The sequence below is a fragment of the Lissotriton vulgaris genome, chromosome 1_2, assembly GCF_964263255.1.
Source record: "Lissotriton vulgaris chromosome 1_2, aLisVul1.2, whole genome shotgun sequence".
Classification (NCBI taxonomy): Eukaryota; Metazoa; Chordata; class Amphibia; order Caudata; family Salamandridae; genus Lissotriton; species Lissotriton vulgaris.
In genome coordinates, this window is record NC_141686.1 from 8,990,161 (window position 1) to 9,011,658 (window position 21,498).

Consider the following 21,498-nt stretch of genomic DNA (forward strand, 5'->3'; position numbering starts at 1 on the left):
AAGCTTTGTAAGGGGTCCTCACCATCATCAGACAGTGGAAAGATCTTCCTGGACCGTACATAGCTCCCACAATTAACAGAGGCTCAAAAAGTATCCTTTGATTCTCTGATTCTTCCTGAAGAGGTCAGGCTATCGATCAAATCCCTTGAACCAAATAAAACTCTGGGCCCAATGGCTTTAGGGCCCAACTCTATAAAGCATATTCCTCCCAATTAGTGCCGAAGCTTATGTCCCTGTTCCGTTACTGGACCAAGTCGGGAATGGTGTCTCCTTCCATGGGCGAAGCAGTTTATCCTCAAACCCAATAAAGACATCAGACAATTCTCCTCTGAGCCTATAGCCTTGTTGTGTTTGAAATAGAGGGGAGAAGGTAGATCGCTAGATCAAAAGGGCACCAATTACCACTCAAGGGAGTGGAAGGTCCAGTCTCAGTGTGTGCCCGTGGCAATGGTTGCAACAAGGGGGGTACTGGACTGTTCCTGAGCGTGACTAGAGGGAAGATTAGTTGGCGTGACCAAAGGTGTGGATTTGACACCCAAGGGCATCCATTTTGTTGGATGGATTGGCCTCACACACCCCGAAGGATGTCATGCTTCATCATCGGCGGTTGCTCCTCGTCGGGGAGGCGGTGCAATCCCCGACGGGCTCACCTCAAAGAGGGGCTCTTTGGCGGAGATCTTTTTCCAACTGCCTTATGGTGAGGTGCGGGTGTGTGGGCAGGGTGGTGTGTGGTAGTGAAAAAGGGATATTAAAATGTAGCTAAGGGTACCTGGAACGAACTTTATTCAGGGGGTCCCTCGCTGCAGTTAAAAACAGGGGGCTAGCTCACTAGGAGTCAACGAGTAAATTCAGGTGAACCTAGATGGGGCTAGTAGTGTACAACGGTCGACATGTTTCTCGCGGTGGGCTGTAGTAACCCGCGATTCATCAGGACCTAAAAAAGGTGATTAAACCACATGCTAGTGTCATGTGTGGGTTTGTGTTTGTATTACCTCTGTGTTGGTTGTCCTATGCCTAATAGTTAAGAACTAACTGCCACATGAGGGGTCGGCGGGGTGAGGCATCAGGGATGAGTCAAATAGTCAAAACTCCAGTCTCCTGCGCCCCAGCTGCTTGACCTACCCTTCACCGTCGATGCCTCACCCCGCCGACCCCTCATGTGGCAGTTAGTTCTTAACTATTAGGCATAGGACAACCAACACAGAGGTAATACAAACACAAACCCACACATGACACTAGCATGTGGTTTAATCACCTTTTTTAGGTCCTGATGAATCGCGGGTTACTACAGCCCACCGCGAGAAACATGTCGACCGTTGTACACTACTAGCCCCATCTAGGTTCACCTGAATTTACTCGTTGACTCCTAGTGAGCTAGCCCCCTGTTTTTAACTGCAGCGAGGGACCCCCTGAATAAAGTTCGTTCCAGGTACCCTTAGCTACATTTTAATATCCCTTTTTCACTACCACACACCACCCTGCCCACACACCCGCACCTCACCATAAGGCAGTTGGAAAAAGATCTCCGCCAAAGAGCCCCTCTTTGAGGTGAGCCCGTCGGGGATTGCACCGCCTCCCCGACGAGGAGCAACCGCCGATGATGAAGCATGACATCCTTCGGGGTGTGTGAGGCCAATCCATCCAACAAAATGGATGCCCTTGGGTGTCAAATCCACACCTTTGGTCACGCCAACTAATCTTCCCTCTAGTCACGCTCAGGAACAGTCCAGTACCCCCCTTGTTGCAACCTATAGCCTTGTTGAACATGATGCCCAATTTTACACTAAAATTCTGCCCATCACTGCAGTGCATCAACAATAAGTAGTGAGTAGTACTTTTTGGGGTGAACCCTCAGTTTCCCAAACTGTAATCTAGAATATACACAAAGGAAGGTTAACCCAATACTCCTAAATCCGGTCTTGTATATGGTTGTATGTTTGTGTGCTCACATATCTCAAGTGAGTGGGTGCTGCCACTCGGGTAAATTAGTGCCCTCGTCACAGTTCTAGGATATATATCCAAGAAATGTAGCAAGGGCACTAATTTACCTGGGTGCTAATCGCTGGCTCACTCACTGGTATAGGGTTGTATGCGTGTCTGCTCAAATATCTCTGGTTGGTTGGGGGGCTACAAAATTGCCAGGGATGCTTTGGGTTTACATTGTACTGTAGGGGTTGCGATAGCTCCCACCGATGGGGACATTGGGAAGTAGGGAGAGGGGTGGGACAGGTATACAAGGAATTGACAGTACGAGGCGCAGTGATTGGATGCCGTGTTGTTAGATTAATATGCTTCTCTGTGCTCGCTTCTAGCAGGACTTTTCCGCGCTGTCAGCTTGTGCTTTAGAGCTATGTACCTCACTAGAATGTTTATACTTCCTTGAAATGCCAATAAAATATTATGAAGAAGAAAACAAAACTAAAACGCGCTGTGCGACGTTCTACGAGAGGTGGCCGGCTGCACGCCTTTCGCATTGCTGAAGTGTTTTAATGGTTGTTTGGCCTTAGGGATTCCGCTTTCAAGGAATATAAATCATTCTTTTATGGGTGTTGGCAGGCAAGAAAATGTTCATGTGTTTAAATGGGAAGCCATTATTGTACGTGACGACAAATCTACGCTGCAGGTCTGACAAAGGAAACGCGATTATAAAAATGAAACGTCAAAAAACAAATCTTCATCTTTTAAAATGAAAATGTATCCAGAAAGCTCAGTTTATTTATATTGTGGACGAGGAATACGTAGGATGCCCCCATCACTTTCTTTGAGAAAAAAAAGTATAAGTGGTTAATGTATAGCGCTGCATACCACGATCCTGCCGCTTATAATTCCCGTAAACAACAGATGTTACTATTACCGAGATTAAAGACTCTGTTTATGGAGCTCAGAAGGGTTGGGGGCTCATTTGGCTTTTCTGGGATTGTGACTCCGACAGTAGGCTACATCAGATGTCGGCGCCTAATTCCTGGAGTCGTTTTCCCACTAAATGCGGACGTAGCCACTGGCATGCATGGAGGTGAAACCCACACACACGGTGGGTTCTACAGCAAAAGCGCATTGCATGCATGGTTAAGCTGATTAACTCAAATCTGAATATGCCAATCTCCGATATTTATTATTCATATCCGACCTACCCGAGTTATCCCTTATTTTGCTTGCAGTATAATGAGGCTTAATCCTAATCCAAGGTTTTTTAGGATTACATTCCTTCTAAAGAACATCTGACGTTCAAAAACTCTTGTTGAATTGACAGCTGAGAGCAAATCTATTTACCGCGAGCATGCAAAGTATTTCTGACTGCTGTGGGGTAGATAACGCAACAGCCTCCATTCTGCTTGCATTCACCCTGCCTTCCTGGGTGCGTTCCAGATGCACAGAATAAAAAAACTCTCCCACATTTCTGTTACAAACATATATGTTTACTTAGTCTTTTGTGCACAGGATTTAACCTGCTTTGGAAACACAAGAATTCAAATCTGGACTGGACATCACCTACTTGGGCTGACTTTCAATAAATAGGTTCAAGTACTACTCAGTTATGACCTTTGATGACTTAATTCTAAATTGATGCAAGGTCATCCTTACAAAACAGGAAACCCGAAGGAGGGCCGTGCTTTTTGACTTGGCTAAATTGCATGGAAGTCAATGACGTTTTTCATCCTTCCGGTGTGTAGTCAGTCAGGCATTGTGATGTGTTGTCACTTGAATAGATTTTTTATGCCAACTGCAGGGATGTGGCATTGTATAAAACAGTTACTTGCCTAAGGGATGGGCTGCTTCAGAAGTCTACATGTCCAGTTAAAATAAAAATCCAATTGCCCCTTTTGGTGCAATGCAGCAAGGTAACAAAATATGGCAGTGTTCTCATTATATCAAAATTCGAATAATATCCTCTTTGATTATGCAATAGCTCATATTTGATCAGGGTTTGAGTTCTATCTAGGATTTGATTTTGCCATCTTTCCGCAAATCTACATAAAGTGTCTGAAAGTGGGCAGAAAGCAATAGTTGTAGAGTTGGAATGTCCCACGAGTGTGTCTTCACCCACAAAATGACATGTTTAAAGGGAATTCATAAACTCTTTACCAATCTCTTATAACACCAGACAGGAGTAAAACCTTTTCCAGGGTGGACAAAACGGAGTGTAGGAAAAGGGAATCTGCCGTCACTCTAAAGGATGTTGCATGAGCAATAATTAGCGTTTGTATGTGTTCCTACCAAAATGCGATTATCAAATGTTTGTGAGGAGTACGGTTTCCAGGACTACTTCTGTGAAACCTCAAAACTCATTAATAAGCACCAATGCAAAGACCTATAAATGTAGGCCCATTTAAGATTTGAGACTTCTTTAAGATTTGAGCTCCTAATGGTTTAACATTGCCCATTATGATTTAGACCATTTCCAATTAGTAATTTAAAAAAAAAAATATTGGTAAGCTTCCAACTTGGTTTACTAAATAATGCATCAGAGAAATGGTATTTAATGTTGTGAAACATTTTGGCAAGAAATGTTTTCAAGTTGCAGATTTCTTTTGAGTAAGTTTTATTTTTAATTAAAAAAAAATGTCCAGTCTTATGCATGTATATAAATGTAGTCGGGGCGCATTCTAGAAAGCTATAATTATCCTCAAATTGTTACAGTTTGCAAACGTGGGTGCAGGTTTTTATAGTGGAATACTCAGTAATGCAAGCTGAGCTCACTGCACTTATCCATAAAGACTTTGAATTATTGAACTATATATACAAGTTAGAGCAACTTCTAAATATGGGAGCACATATTGCCTTAGTTACAGACAATACTCTTCACAGATCCATGCTGTGGTACTGTAAACTGGCAGCTGAATGATATGTGACAGAGGGGTGGGGGTTAGGTCTGCCCTACTTGCCCAGTGGTCAAAACAAACTAGAGATCCTGTACCCCAAACAATATCTCTTGGGCATCGGGTGATAGGATTCTACAACCCTGTAACTGTCGTCTACTGACCTCATCTATTCCTGGATAAAATACCTTAAAACTCCATATATATGTCCAGTATATTGCCCAGAAAAACCTTATCAAGGGAGAGCTTAAACTGTGGGTAGACGGTGAACCCTTTGGGGTTTAATTTAGTGGTGCACTGTCAGCTATGGGCCTTGAGTTCCTTCACAGTGCCATATCTGAATCATCCTGCCATTATAATTACACCTTTCTTTAATAACTCTCTTCCTGTTCTCTTTGCTGTTTCTGTTGCCCCCTCTTATGAAGCCGTAAACGGGAAGGTAAGCTGCTTGGGAAGGTAAGCTGCTTGCTACTTTTTAAAAACATTTCTGCAGTGAACCCGAACTTTCCTCTGAGACTACTGTAATATTTGTATCAGTGAGTTCCAAAACCCTTTTTAGTGAGATGGTTGTCCTCGGCGACATATATGTCCCGTGAGGAGGACCCCCTCCTCTTTTTGAAAGATTATTTGTGGTATGGGTGGTCCCCGGGGCCAGGCTCCGCACGGACCCCCTTCTTCATTTTTTTAATTTGCACCGGGGAGGTTGTGGTCGCTGGTGCTTCTGAAAGCTCTAGGAGAGGGGGTCTGTGCAACCCCCCTCCTTTTTTCTTTATTGTTTTTTATTTATATATAAAAAAACAACCCAGGAAGGTGGTGGTCCACTGGGCCCGTCGGGGGTCCATGAGGCTGCAACAATTTTAATTCAAATTGACCCCCGGGCAGGTGATGGTCCCAAGGGGCATAAATAAGCCCCTGAAAGTGGGGGAACTTCATGCACACCCTCCATTAAAAAACAAAACAAAAAAACTCTGCATGCACCCAGGGGCTACATTAAAAACAAGTACAAGAGACTGCACTTTTTTTTCTATTCACTGCAATATTTGCGAATATTCACAAATGTTGCCTTTAATTAAAAAAGAAAACTTTACCCTGGTGGAGTTGGGATACTCTCTTCATTTTTTTTTTTTTGGCCTTTTTTTTTGGCTGAGTCCTAAATGGCTGCCAACACTTCCTGGTTGAAGTTTTAGCAGCCAATCGACACAAGCTAGTTATTATTTGCGAAGGATTCGTGACCCTGGATATACCAATTTCAATTTTGTATAATATCTCAAACTACTCATCGTATTTACACCAAATAACAAAAAGCGTGCTTTCTGAACCAAAAGCTACCTTTTTGCCAAATTTGGTGTAATGACTTCTTGTGGGTTGGGCTGTAGGCGTGCCTAAAATCTCTACAGAAATGAACATAGGAAACACGCTTGTTTTGACCCACTGGTTTTCTTGTCCCTGCTTGACGGATCACCCTGAAACTTTCCATACATACTAGATTCACCAGCACAATTGTTATTTTTTTTTTTGCAAAGATTTGCCAGACGGTGCCAATTAATAGCCAAGTCGTAAAACCCTTTTTTAATGGAAACATTTACCTACTTAGAACTACCTACTGGCGACCGATTATTTATTTATTTATTTATTTATATATATATATATATATATATATATATATATATATATATATATATATATATATATATATATAACCTACTGGCGGTCGCCAGTAGGTAGTTATAGTTAGGATTTTTTTCAATGTTAAATCTCAAAATTCTATTTGGAATAACTTTGGCACCGGTTGACGAATCTGCCTGAAAATTTCCTGAAAATGGCCTCGTCGAGCTCCGGTCCTTCCCTGAAAGTTTGGGGGGGATACGTCAAGCGGGGGCCGAGATAAAAGGGGGGTCCCAAAACGCATTTTCCCCATGTTAATTTCCATAGGGCGGTCAATTTCACTTTTAGCCCGAACGGCTGAATGGATTTACACCAAACTTGGCAAAATTGTAGGGACTGGTAGCCCGATGTGCCTTTGCTATGTCTCAAGATATGTGCTCCAGTGGATTTTGAGTAATTTAGGTTCAAAAAAATATATATATCTATAGGCGCTCTCCGGTGCGCGCACTTGAGTGCGCTCCTGGCGCGACACGCGACTTGCGCGCAGAAAGCTGATTGGCTCTTGGGTGTCTGTAAACATTCTAAACAGTCTGGAGCGGCCGCCATCTTGTGTCTCGGTAAAATCGAGACACAAGGGGTTTGAAAAAAAAAGGGGCAAATGACCATAAGGGGGAAGAGTAGACCCCCTCTGACCCCCTAGGTTTGATGTAGGGACTAAAATAGGGTCCTGCAGGGCATTAAATATTTTTTTTCGTTTTGCGCGGGAGAAGCGCATGGTACGCGCACCGGCGAAGCACGGGGAAAATCCAGGACCATATTTATGAAGGCCTTGCGCTGTTAGTTTTGCGCCTCCTGTGCGTCAATTTTTGTGACGCACCAGCGGTGTAAAAAAATGCGCATTGTTATGCAATATTTAAAAAGTGACGCATCTATCTAGATGCGTCACTTTTTAAATATAGTGCAACGAGGCACATTTTATTACACTGCTGGTGTTATGCGTCACTTTTCTGTGCGCACTCCTTATGACATTCCAGATGTGTCATATTTAATGTATGACGAATCATGTTGCAAGGAGTTACAGATACGTCAGTATTTCTGACATATCTGTAAACATAAAAGTGATGCGAGGCAGGTGCAAGATTTTGACGCAACAGCATCCTAAAAGTGACGCAGAGAAATCTTATAGATTTCAGTACGTCGTTATTACCAAGCTTTTTGCGGGGGAATGCCCCCTTTGCATACATTATACCTGACGCAGATATAATGTGGCGCAGAGTTTTAAAAAGTGACCCATGTACCTAGATGCGTCACTTTTTAAAAATAGCGTCAGGTATAATGCATGCAGAGGGGGTGTTCTCCCGCAAAAAGCTTTGTAATAGCGACGCAGTGAAATCTTTGAGATTTCACTGCGTCACTTTTAGGATGCTGTTGCGTCAAAATCTTGTGCCTGCTTTACAGCAGGTGTTAGACTGAGGCAAGACCTTTCACATGCTGCTTTCCCCATTTGAAAGGACGCATTACTGGAGTTGCGTCACTTTTGTGACTCACTCCAGCAATGCGTTACTTGGAATGTCATAAGGAGTGCGCACAGAAAAGTGACGCATCGCACCAGTGGTGTAAAAAAATGTGCCTCGATGCGTTATATTTAAAAAGTGACGTATCTAGGTAGATGGGTCACTTTTTAAAATCAAGCGCCACATTATATCTGCGTGAGGTATAATGCATGCAGAGGGGGTGTTCCCCCAGAAAAAGCTTTGTAATAGCGACGCAGTGAAATGTTTGAGATTTCACTGCGTCACTTTTAGGATGCTGTTGCATCCTTTAAATATAGTGCAACGAGGCACATTTTATTACACTGCTGGTGTGATGCGTCACTTTTCTGTCCACAGTCCTTATGACATTCCAGATGTGTCATATTTAATGTATGATGAATCATGTTGCAAGGAGTTACAGATACGTCAGTATTTCTCACATATCTGTAAACATGAAAGTGACGCGAGGCAGGCGCAAGATTTTGACGCAACAGCATCCTAAAAGTGACGCAGAGAAATCTCATAGATTTCAGTACGTCGTTATTACCAAGCTTTTTGCGAGGGATTGCCCCCTCTGCATACATTATACCTGATGCAGATACAATGTGGCGCAGAGTTTTAAAAAGTGACCCATGTACCTAGATGCGTCACTTTTTAAAAAATAGTGTCAGGTATAATGCATGCAGAGGGGGTGTTCCTTGCAAAAAGCTTGGTAATAATGACGCAGTGCGTCACTTTTACGATGCTGTTGCGCCAAAATCTTGCGCCTGCTTCACAGCAAACCTTTCACATGGTGCTTTTTCCATGTGAAAGGACACATTACTGGAGTTGCGTCACTTTTGTGACGCACTCCTGCAATGCGTTACTTTTGTGTTTACAGATACGTCAGAAATACTGACATATCTGTAACTCCTTGCGAATTGATTAGTCATATATTAAATATGACATATCTGGAATGTCATAAGGAGTGCGTCCAGAAAAGTGACGCATCGCTGTTTTCACGTAGCGATGCGTCACTTTTCAGAAATGAGGCCTCCAGTTTATTCACTGTGTCATAACTTTCTTTTCTAACACTCACCTTCTTTCATTCCTCCTACTTCACTTCCTTTCACCTCTCATACCTTTCTGTTCTTTCTTACTCATTCTCCTTTCAATTATCAATGCACTATATTTCACTTACTCTTCATTTTTTTAAGAATATAGCTCTTTGATGAGAATTGGAGGTAGTTCTGAAAAGAACTTTTGGTTTTCTTCTTTTAACTGAACAGGAACAAAAACAGGGAATGGAAACTGCTCAACAGGAGCAAAAAGAAAAGAAAAAAATTAGGGGTGGGAAGGGCAGCGATGGTTCTCCAATGCTCGAACCATGAGCAGGACACTTTGCTCCCCATAGGTGAGGAGTTGATTGCAGTATCTGCATTTGACGACCCCATGGTTAAATGCAGGTTGTATGTTTGCTACCTGCTCCTGCGATTGTTCTCTCCCAGAAGAAGTTGCTCCTCCTGTTGATGTAGAGGCCCCATCTCTGGGAACCTCTTGTGCCAGAGCCCTGACACTTTCCCGGGCAAAATTCTGGGGGTGCCTCCTCTCCACATGGCGAATCATGGTGAAGTTGCCAAAAGAGTATTTTTTTGGGGGGTTACCCCGTGACAGGACCTGTTTGCAGATCCTGCACTCTACTTTTGGTGCATTCACCTTCTTCTGGTCTGGTGGAAACTTAAAAAATTTCCAGATGAAATGTTCTTTGACCTTCGGCTGAGGAGGCTCTTCATCAATGAAATCATTGGAGTCATCTTCACTGCTGGATGGTCTGGCAGCCATGATTAATCCAGGAATATGGAACAGCAAAAAAGGCAGGTCTTTCAGTCACAAAAGTGAAAGAAGAAGTGAAGGAAATGGGTGGGGATTTCATTCATTGTAAAAAAAAAACTGTTAGCAACCAATGAAAAGTGTTATTTTAGGGTCACATGACCCGACGCGTTTACGCTGCGCGCTCCGGAGCACTTCCGGTGCGTTTACGCAGCGCGATCGTAGGCGCTTCCGGGGCGCAAACGTGGCGCGATCGTAGGCGCTTTTGCGTGCGTTTATGCGCCGCGAACGTAGGCGCTTCCGAGGGCACTTACGTTGCGCGCCGAAGTGACGTCATCAATCTTTTATAGAAATGCATAATCATTTTCCTTATTAAAAAAAACAAATTTTATTTGTATGGTACGAAATGTTTTGCATTATTATTAACTTTTCATTCATATTTTTTTTCACGAACGACAGTTGCGCTCTGGGTGCGCTTTCAGATGAGCTCACGGAAAAGCTTACCGGAGAGCTTAGCTGAAAGCTTCCCGGAGCGCGCACCCAGAGCGCAAAAGAAAAAAATTATAAAAAAAAACCATGAATACTTTAAAAAAAACAGCAAATTGTAAAAAAAAAAAAGGTTAGAAACTCGATATACAAAGGAATTAGCATTTAAAAAACCTATGAAATTCACTGAAAAAACCATAGGTTTCACACCAGTTATAGTTAGGAATTAGCATTTAAAAAACCTATTAAATTCACTGGAAAAAACCATAGGTTTCACACCAGTTATAGTTAGCTGGAAATTTTACTGATATAAAACCATTGAAATTCCCACGTTATAGTTAGATGGACTCACTATAACTTGCGCGTGCAATGCACTGCTGATGATGTCTTATTAAGCCAGTTAACCAATCCATTTTTAAAAACCATCCATTTAGACACTTATTTAAACATTTATTCTTCCATCAACTTTTACTTATACATATATAAAATATATTTATTTTTCAGAAAGACACACATTCACTGGATGGTGTCATCAGTGATGTCATGAGTGATGTCACTGACCATGTCATGAGTGATGTAATATGTGATGTCATCAGCAGTGCATTGCACGCGCAAGTTATAGTGAGTCCATCTAACTATAACGTGGGAATTTCAATGGTTTTATATCAGTAAAATTTCCAGCTAACTATAACTGGTGTGAAACCTATGGTTTTTTCAGTGAATTTAATAGGTTTTTTAAATGCTAATTCCTAACTATAACTGGTGTGAAACCTATGGTTTTTTCAGTGAATATATATATATATATATATATATATATATATATATATATATATATATATATATATATATAAAGTTGCCGCTAGGTGGGGAAGCACTTGCTTGCAGGTAGGAATTGATGCAAGGGCGTGAGCTGCGAACAGAGTCCCTTTCCTGCCAGTCGCGTTTCGGGCCGACGCCCTCTTCAGTGGCAGCACATGTGACATGACGGCAAGCTGCAGACACCAGTAAATACCCTCAGTAATTATGCACAGGTGTAAAACCTGAAGCAATGCTCTCTGGGACTGGTGATTCGGTAAAACCCAAGTGGGTGGCCGCCGCCATTCGCATGCAAAAAAAGTGTTAAAGGGTTTGCCAAAGTCCCCGCAAGCACTGGCTGCGCGGGAAATGCAAATAAACTAAAATCTTGCCTGAATTGCTGTGGTGGTTTGAGTTCCTTCTTCGCCGGAACACGGAAGTGATCGAAGTGGTGGGAATTGTTTGGCGCATATATATATATATAAAATATATATATATATATTACACTTACATTTGTACTTGCATTCATTTGTGGTAATGGCATGCGTTGTAAATGCAGGTTGTGGTGAAAAACTGTTGAAGGCATGCGTACTAAGGAAGCATGTGTTTTTAAGCTTTCATTGTAATGGCATGCGTAGTTCAGACAGCATTACAATTGCGGTTTCCCAGCGGTGAAAAGGAATCCAGCCTTGTCGAACCCATTGTCGGATACAGCCAGCTTTCCGCCTTGCCCTGCTGGAGAATCCAGAGCTCTGAAAAAGAGACTTAAGTCTCAAAGTAGAACTCTTGACCAGGCAAAGGTGTCAAAAGTGCAAAATATGAACTTTTTTCCTGCTCTGAGCTTTTCCCAGGAAATCCAATGGCTTCAGCAGGACCTTGTGCAACGCTAATCAGACATTAGAAACACTTGTTCAGTAAGATTCTGCTGCCTTGTCCTGCTGAAGAATTTTGACTTCCATTTTGAGTTGAACCTGGTTGGTGTATCAGACTGGCTCTCTATTCCAGTTGGCCTATAATGTCACCTAGGTCCTTGTCCACTACGATCTTAAACGATCTTGGGTGCTTTGTGCTTTTTGGTGCTATTTTCCCTCACATCTTTAAAAAATAATATTTACAGTTCCTGTTATTAGATTTTTGTCATTTTGGTGTCATTTTACTCTAAGTTGGTTTTGGGTTTTTATGGCTTGGTTTTTGATTTTATTACTGTTTTGGTACTGAATACTTTACACATTTCCATAAATTAAGTCTGTCTGCTCTGTGCCACACATACCAGGGTTTGAGCTCAGCTTAATTTAGTGACTTTGAGGGTTCACCCTGATAAGGGCTGTGATTGTTCTGTGAAGTGGGCAGTCGCGCACCCCAAAATATCGGATTTCTTACATGGAGAATACAACCCAGCATCCCCAAATCATTCAGAGTAATCCGGCACAGCTGGCTTGGAGGTTCCCGCAGTACTCTTCAGTTGCTCATCTTCTTCAAAGTTTTCACTGGCTGCCAGTGAAGAAGCGGATTGTTTTTAAAAGTCTATGTACAAGTTTCAAGGCTATACATGATCTTGGTTTTCCTTTCTTGTCCTATCTGTGCATTTTGTTTCCCTTGTACTCGCTCTCTTCAAGTTCCATCAGTAAGTCAAATGTACCAGGGTGGTCGCTCCTTTGCTTATTTGACAGGCGAAAACCGGAGCAAAATTCCTCTTTACCTTTGTTTCTGAAATCAACTTGTTTAGACTCCGGAAACAACCAAAAACTTGGCTTTGCAGCTGTAAGTTTATAGGTTGAACTCTTATTTGTATGTCCCATCTGTCTAGCGCCAGGACTCCTGTCCACAGTTGCGTACTCTATAAACATATATATATAATGTATTACCTACTGGCGGTCGCCAGTAGGTAGTTCTAGTTAGGACCTATTTTCCATAGGAAATCCACAACATTCTATTTGGAATAACTTTCGCGCCGGTTGACGAATCTTTGCGAAATTTTCAAAACTAATGGCCAGCTCTGGTCCACTCCTATCCTGAAAGGCTCTGGGTGAGTGGGGGCTGAGAAAAAAGTGGGGTCCCAAAACGTGTTTTCCCCATGCAATTTTCCATAGGAACCTTTCAACGCGGCTACAGCTTGAACTGCTGCACGGAATTACACCAAATTTGGCAACAAGGTAGTCCTTAGTTCAGACTCGTGCCTTTTGCTTAAATGGTGTAAACCCCTTCAGTAGTTCCTTAGAAAATAACATTTAAAAGTACATATAAATCTATGGTCGCGCAGGATCCGTGCATCCTGAGCGCACCCTGCCGTGCACGAGCTGTATTCTAATTGGCTGTCATCACTCCAAATCAGGAAGTGTTGGCAGCCAGGAACCGAGGCACCAGGATCCTATTAAAAAACATGCAAAACGCGAAAAGGGGGCAGGGTAGAAACCCCCTAACCCCCTAGGCCTGCTCAGTGGGTCCCACAAGTACCCCCAAGGCCCCAACAATTCTTCTTTTAAAAAAAAATAAAAAATTGGCAAAATCCACGCAAGGTGCTTGGATCTTGGAGGAAAAAAAAAACAAAGCGCAGGCTCCCGCGCTATATTAGTTATTAGCTCCCGGGGGGCCGAATCTCGGGGGCATCTTGATTAAAAAAAAAAAAGTGGGAGCCCAACCCCCCCTCGACACTGCCCGGGGGACCGCCACCCTTGGGGCAAAAGTCTGTATAATGGGGGGGGGTGGGGGGTGCACAATAACCCCCCCTCCTAGAGTTCCGGGGACTGCCACCCTCGACTTAAGTTTTGATTGCTGGGGAGCATACTGCCCCCCGCAGCCCCAGGGACTGCCACCCCTGGGGCTTTTTTTTGTTAAGATTTACATATCCTGTGTGGGGGGTCAACTAGCCCACCAGAAACCTTCAGTATGCACCAGGGGGCTGCGTTACAGAGAGGTGTTCTGAGGCAACGCCCCTTTTTACACCTCTTTGCAAAGCAGCTCTGTGGTGCTTACTGGAGGTAGCTGGTGGGCTAGTTGCACCCCAGGGACCCTCAGTATTCAAGGGGAGTTAATCCCCCAAATTAAAACGCACCACGGGCGCGTTTTCACAGTGGTGAAGGGAGGGGGCGGGGCCTGAGTTTACATGTGTGCAAACACACCCTGTGGCCCAGTTTAAGTCAGGGAATTAATTCCTTGTCAATCCTGAGGGTCCCTGGGGGCCAACTAGCCCACCAAGTACCTCCAGTAAGCGCCACTGCACTGTGTTGCAGAGAGGTGGTGCAGGCCGTGCCCCTTTTTACATCTCTCTGCTACGCAGCTCTGTGGTGCTTACTGGATGTACTACGAATTCCGGTTTACTGACCTGTTATCAGGAGAGACCTCAGTGCTGCATCTTTGAGACCAGTACTGATCTTGAAAAGTAATTCTAACCATACTTACCAGTAACTTGAATTTCCTTACATAGGTTAACATTGACTGGTTTCACTTGGAAATTCTTCTAAGTGTGGGGTTTTGCAATTTTAAAATCTTCACCTAAAGTCACCCAAACAACAAATTCCGATTTACTCACCAGTTATCAGGAGAGAACCAGTGCTGCATCTTTTAGCCCAGCACTGACCCTGCAAAGCAGTTCTAACCGTACTTACCAGTAACTTGTATTTCCTTCCATAAGAATCCATTGTCTGGTTTTCACCAGAAAAGTTTCTCAGTGTCCATTTTCACAAACTACAAATCTTCCTAAAAAATCTCCTATATGACTTAAACGCATTCTATCACTTGTTTACAGGAGATGCACCAGTGCTGGATCCAGGATCCACCACGGAGTAAGAAAAAGTAATGATAACACTACTTACCTGCTAAGTGAATTTCCTCCCATAGGATAACATTGGTGATTCTATGTTAAACATTTCTAGGTGTCAACTTTTAAAATACAATAATATTCCTTAAAAATCACTACTGTAACCAAAACGCTTTTACTCAACTGTTTACAGGAGATGTACCAGGACTGAATCTAGGATCCAGTCCTGTGGTTAGAAAATTAATCCATAAAGTAACTAATTGCATTTAACTAGAAATTCACATTGAGGTCAATGTAGCATTGTGTTTGAAATTGTGTTCCCGATTGCAACAACTGTAACTACTGTACTTAAGTCTATTGCCTATTTAAAAAGTATTTAAACTAAAGTAATTCATTCTGAGAAAGTATATTTTGTAATGTATAATGTAATTTAAAAAATAAAACATCTAAAAATAAATAGTTTTAAAAAAATGTAGTAAATCAGTATCAAAAAAATAAATATAACAATTAATACATTTAAAAATGGTCATTTACAAAACCTTTGAAATTCACTGAAAAAACCATAGGTTTCAGACGTGTTATAGTTAGGAATTAGCATTTAAAAAACCTTGAAAATTCACTGAAAAAAACATAGGTTTCAGGGGTGTTCTAGTTAGCTTGACATTTCACTTGTACAAAACCATTGAAATTCCTCCGTTATAGTTAGTTCTACTAACTATAACTCGCGCACCCGCAATCCACTGCTGATGATGTCACGTATTACATAATTCATGAAATGGTCAGTGCCATCACTGATGAAATCTCAAATCACATAACTGATGACCTCCTCCATTGAATGTGGTTTAGTTCGATATTTGAATAAGTATTATACATATAGCAATCTACATTGAAGACTGAGTGGATGTATAATTGTCTGGATGGAGGATTTAGTAGCAGAAGATTGACTGTCTAAATGACTAATTTAAAGTGTCTCACTAAATATGTGGGATAGTGATTAAAATGTGTGAATATCTGTTTCACTGCATCTCTTGTTGTGTAAACTACTACATGACTTGGTTCCTAGCTATGTGAAAGTCTATATTAGTTATTAATTAGTTAAGTGACTTTGTATGGGAGAATGAATGAATGAATGTGTGTGTGGTTGGGTGGGAGGTGTGTGACTGTCCAAAGATCTGTAAATAGTTGATTTAGTAGGTATATGAGGTTAAGACTGCACGTGGAAACACTTGTTTGGGTGAGTGAATCTCTTTATGGGTGTGCTGATGAGTAAATATATTTCTCAATGATACATGTTCAAAAAAGTAGAAATATAAAAGGCAGTGTATGTGACAGTTGTTTATAAATAAGTATACTTAAGACTCTGTGATTGTATGAGTGACAGTATCAAAAACTGTATACTTGTACTAGTGATTTTATAACACACTAAGTATGAGATACAAACACCACTTTATTTATTCATATAGATAGTAAAAGTGTGTAGCTTAGTAAATGCAAGTATGATCAATTGTTTGGAAAAGTGATAAGGTGGCTGCATAAGTGAATAGGATGTGTGCTGGTGTGTTATGTCGATGTATAAGTATTTTTAATAATGTTCTATTGATCTTTGTTAGCATGTACGAGAGAATCTATATTTAAGTGTTTAGATGTGTGTGTGTAGGAATCACTGAGTGGGTTTGTAGAAACGTGTATTGGTGTGTCAATGGTTTCAAATATGGTACTCCATATTATATGAGTGTTGAAAGGTTAAACTAGTGTATGAAGAGGTGTATCAGATTGTAACGTGGATAATGTCATCAGTGATGTCATTTGAGATGTCATCAGTAATGTCACTGACCATGTCATGATGTAGTGTAGTTCCTATTTTCCCTATAGGCCCTGCGCATTGAAATAACATAAACAGCAGTGTAGACGTAGAAGTGCGGTCTTCTAGGTCTCTACTGACTATGTTAAACTTAATTGGGTTTGTACCAGCTAGCTCAGAGGTCATTGGAAACTTTCTTGACTGAATAGGAAGTGTTCCGCTTCCCTGGCTCAGACAAGAAGGGATTCAGTTTTCCAACAACCGCATAAACATGACAACTTTGCTCCTCAGAATAGGAGTCAATCTCTAGAGTCGTGTGAAACAATAGACGGCTATTTCACTCAGTCAGTTGTGCAGATTACTTTCACCAGTATGCAGAGAATAGAGAGACGGGCGTTTTCAATAAAAGGTATTATTTATTGAACAGTCTTTCTTCTCATGCAAGAGAAATGAATTGCCACAATTGCAAGACTTGTTATTATAAAAAGTGCGTACAGTAAAAGGAGTATTGCGAAATAATACTGTAAAAGCATTAATATGGTTTCTTAGCCATACGATAGTTAAAAAGAATAAAATATATACATTCATATATACATTTGACTAACGTACTCAACTGGTGTTTCTAACTACGCCTACCCCAGTGTACCGGACCTAAGCCTAATACATGGAAGGGAGTAAGTAGCAGTTTAAGTTAAGTTGGGTTTGCCAAGGGTTTGCTTCAAGAATTCTCTCTAAGGGTTTAGTCAGCACCGTAACTCTGGAATAGAATGTTGGATGTAATATGTGACATCATCAGCAGTGGATTGCGGGCGCGCGAGTTATAGTTAGTAGAACTAACTATAACGGAGGAATTTCAATAGTTTTGTACAAGTGAAATGTCCAGCTAACTATAACGCCCCTGAGACCTATGTATTTTTTTTTTAGTGAATTTCTAAGGTTTTTTAAATGCTAATTCCGAACTATAACATGTCTGAAACCTATGGGTTTTTTTCAGTGAATTTCTAAGGTTTTTTAAATGCTAATTCCTAACTATAACATATCTGAAACCTATAGTTTTCTCAGTGAATATATATATATATATATATATATATATATATATATATATATATATATATATATATATATATATATATTCACTTCGACAACGCTCCTACTGCAACCCTTCGCCTTCGTGGGTGTGGCTCGAACCGGCGGAGCAGCCGGAATCAATATCCAAAAGTAACGGCGTTCCTCACGAGCACTCAGACAAGGACCACACAGCAAACCACAGGGTTACCAAGATGATAGATTTATTCCTCCATAAATCTCGTCGTGATTTATGGAGGAATAAATCTATCATCTTGGTAACCCTGTGGTTTGCTGTGTGGTCCTTGTCTGAGTGCTCGTGAGGAACGCCGTTACTTTTGGATATATATATATATATATATATATATATATATATACAGGTGAAATATGGATCTTGGTTTTGTTCTAGAGCAGGCAACAGTCTAATTTAAATTACACCTGTAATTCACTGGTTACACAAGGAGGTGTGTCCCCAACTACTGGGGAGTATTATAAGTCAGTATGAAGCTTCTCCCTTTGATTGTACCCCTGCTCCTTTGCACCTGGAATCAAGCTACGACATACTTTCATTGGTTGACATATTGCAAAATAATGTATCGATTGCCATCTTATAATATTTAAGATTGAGCCACGAACTAACCCTAAACCTTTATTTTTTTTTTCGTTTCAGAACAGCATCTATTGTCCATTTTACATTTTGACTACGACTGCTGCGAACATCACTCTGCACGACCTTCGCAAAGATATTTTTTTCCCCACCTTTTTTGGGATACGTTTAGCAGGTGAGCTATCTGCCCATCAATTAAAACCCCATGCTTCACTTGTAAGAGAATGGAGCTACTTAACTTACTGAATGTGACAAACATGCAGCTACTATTAATGGTTTGCGGATGAATTGTTGACCTAATGTACAACCACCCAATGTGTAATAGACATTTTATATAATATACAAGTGCACCACATTTTTAAAACCATTGAATACTTAAAGCAACAAATGTATAACAGGATGGAAAGTACATGCAATTGGACCACTAGGTTTTCAGTAAAAATTGACCTATAAATTTGTAGTTGAAGAATTTACCCGATAGCCTAGCAACATCCACATCTCGGGTAGCTAATGTAGAGAAAATCAAATTGTACTGATAAATGTTAGGCATGTGGCTATTTGTATGGTGCTCTGCTGATATTGTGGCTAGGTCCATTCTATAAAAACAAATAAGTAAAAAGCAATAAATGGAATACTCTACAAATTCCCCTTATAGTACATGCATCTTAAGCCATTATTTGTTACTCTGGGTCTTTGGTCACATCACTGTCTTCCCTATTTTAAAGGTTATCATTCTTTTCTGTGGCTTTCTTCTTAATTGTGACTTAACCTTTCAGTTGCATGACATGAGTAAATCAGTATGATATATTTTTGGTATCTGACCTCAAACCCAGCCTCACTTGTCACCTATGTGCCTTTTATTAAAACAGCATCCGAAAATGTGGGTGTCCTCAATTTGTAAAAATCATAGTCCTCTAAAAAGAGTATTGATTGTATATGCTGAATGTGAAGTCCTGGCAAGAAAGGATTATATCAATAAAACTCTTTCTAGTAGGACAGGTGGAAGAAAGGTCAGGCATATTCAGTGGTGGGGAATATAATTTTTGTTGATCAATAAGTTATGAATCAAAAAGGAATCTCACAAGCTAGTGGACTGCTCTCCTTGGTGTGTGCTGTTTTTTATCAAGACCATAGTAGATCCATGACCAGTTTTGCCTAAAGCACTTCTACTGAGTTCCAAACAATGAATCCTAGAAGCGCTTTTGTTGTTCTGTTTCCAATGTCTAAGAGAAGAAATGTTGTGATGTGGTGCAAATATTTTTTCATAAAAAATCATCTAATTTAGAATATTCCCAAGGTATATCTTATTTCAGACAGTAAGGACACATACTTTTGAAATTTGGTTGAGTTGCTATCTACTACCAACCAGATATTGCAGTAGCGATCATGTTGCTCAAAAATACTCTGAGAAGCTATTTACTTTTAGTACGTTACATAAAAATACTAAAATTAACTTTGGGTTATAATTGCAAAAAGGTGTACCGCCATGTGGAACTTCTAGTCTTGCTGCCATCGTAATATTTTTCTGCTATCACAATGCAATATTTTACAATAAAATGGTGTATCGGTTAATCTATGTACCTCATATGAGGTGTATTTCAGCAAGTGTTTAAAAGTGCTTTGACAATGAAGAAAAATGTAAGTAAGGAATGGACTCGCAAAAAGCGGAATTAAAAGGCACCTAGTGCTTAAGGCTACTGAGATGGAATTCGTCTTAAAACCGCATCAGAAAAGGCATGGCGTGTGAGACTGGCAGGGTCCAAGGCCACATAGCTAGAGAATGTGTTTTATATTGATAAATTGAGTTCTAAGTCATACCCCTGTCTCTAACCTGCCCCTGCCTGTCCAGTCATATCTTCAGGAGCCCAAGGAGCCCTTGGACATCAATATTTATTGGCAACCTATTGTTATGTTGGTCCTATTTGTCTGCATTGTCAACGTTTGCAGACTACTACATGATCTTGATTAGAAAATCTTCTCTCATGAGAAGTGTAGAATAGAAATGTAATTGTAAGATTGTATCTTTTTAGTAGGCTATTGTGAACTTGATCCTTATGTGGTGATCTACTGCTCTTGCCACTGGTAATGTCCTTATACTGGTATGTATCTGTAAAATCTGGTTCAAATAGTTAAGTTTAGAATATGAAGTAGGGCATGAGATAATCCCTATTACCACTGTGTAATTTCTGAAGGATTCCTTCAGGTCTACATATTGTTCTGTTATCAGACTTCAACAAATATTTCTAATTCACCAATCTATACAGAAAATATCTACTCCACTACAATAATGTTGACTTATTTATAATGTTGGTACACCTTCCAGTTTTGAAGGTCTGAACAAGCCCATGCTGATTGGAAATCAGTCTGTGGCCATAATGAAGAGAGCACATTTGAAGGAGGACTTTTTGGGCCTATGGAAGTGAACTTTGGCTGTAGTCCCAAATAAGCAGGGACAGAGAGGTCGGTCCTTGAATCAGTGGCTGGAGCCTCCCAGGTGAGCCAGGAATTGGGAAGCATTGGTATAATCCAGACAGAATGCTTAGACCAGTTAGGGCCCAACATTTTGCTGTGGCTGGATGCTGAGGGACAGACCGGTCTCAATTATCTGTAGCCCAGGCTTCAAAGAGGAAACAATTGCAATGAGCTCCTCTGCCTTCCCCAGTCAAACTCCTTGAAAGCCTTGCAAACCCTGCTTGAAATATGGTCGGTCACAGCTATTTCAAGGCCTTACAATACTGCAAGAACAGGATAGATGCAGACACGAGTGTGGCACTTTGAAAGTGATCCAGCGCTCCTATTGAAAAACTGTCTCACCAACGCTACCTATCTCCATTAATCATGAATCACTACCAAGGCCCATAAACTCACGAGACAATTTTTGAGCAACTGAATCATGTGACCTAATTAATCAAACCTATTCACAACTTATTTACAAATGTATATACAACTGCAGTTTATCATTTCTTACCATGGTTCTTAACAAATGTAATTTAATTAAGTCACTTAAGGCGAATGGATCAACTAATGATAACTAGACCATGAATAAACAAGACCAGCTTGTCATTTCAAAATCTAATTTTATTAACTTTATTTCAAAGAAAGATAATTTTTATTATTGAATCTTATTTTATTAGCAAAAAGAAAGCATCATTTTAAGGAAACGACTCTTAGACTGACATATTAAAGACAAATCAATTAACATGAATTTTAAAACAAATTATAAG

At 40.8% G+C, this 21,498-nt stretch overlaps 1 protein-coding gene across 2 annotated transcripts in view; it reads left to right on the plus strand.

Annotated features, from left to right (window-relative positions):
* The window catches only part of PRR5 (proline rich 5), a 583,537-nt gene that overhangs the window by 129,495 nt on the left and 432,544 nt on the right, over positions 1-21,498 (plus strand). For both annotated transcript variants that reach the window (XM_086952735.1, XM_086952737.1), the window contains exon 2: positions 18,338-18,449. The gene's annotated coding sequence lies outside the window, so the exon portion shown is untranslated. The remainder of the gene's footprint in view (positions 1-18,337; positions 18,450-21,498) is intronic.